The sequence below is a fragment of the Cherax quadricarinatus genome, chromosome 1 (genome assembly GCF_038502225.1).
Source record: "Cherax quadricarinatus isolate ZL_2023a chromosome 1, ASM3850222v1, whole genome shotgun sequence".
In the NCBI taxonomy this organism is placed as follows: domain Eukaryota; kingdom Metazoa; phylum Arthropoda; class Malacostraca; order Decapoda; family Parastacidae; genus Cherax; species Cherax quadricarinatus.
In genome coordinates this window covers 58,755,204-58,755,491 of record NC_091292.1, presented here as the reverse complement: position 1 = coordinate 58,755,491, position 288 = coordinate 58,755,204, and positions in this window count along the sequence as shown.

Here is a 288-nt window from a genome sequence, read left to right as displayed (position 1 = left end):
CCCACATCAGGCTGACATATTTCATGGCTTAATAAACGCAGTATATCCTGTGTAACGGAATGTGACAGGGGAAAACATAGCAGCTAGCTTTTGTTCCCAACATGTGATTCTCGCATGAAGCAGCCGCATTACATGTGAGAGATGGAAAAATCGCAGTTAGGAAACAGCCCACTGGGAAGAGATACTTCATCTCCACAGAACATGACCTTAAAACATTCCTAAGTGAGGCTGGACTAACAGAATCAGAGTAAAGTGCAGATAATACCCATAGTCCACCGTTAGTGTTAT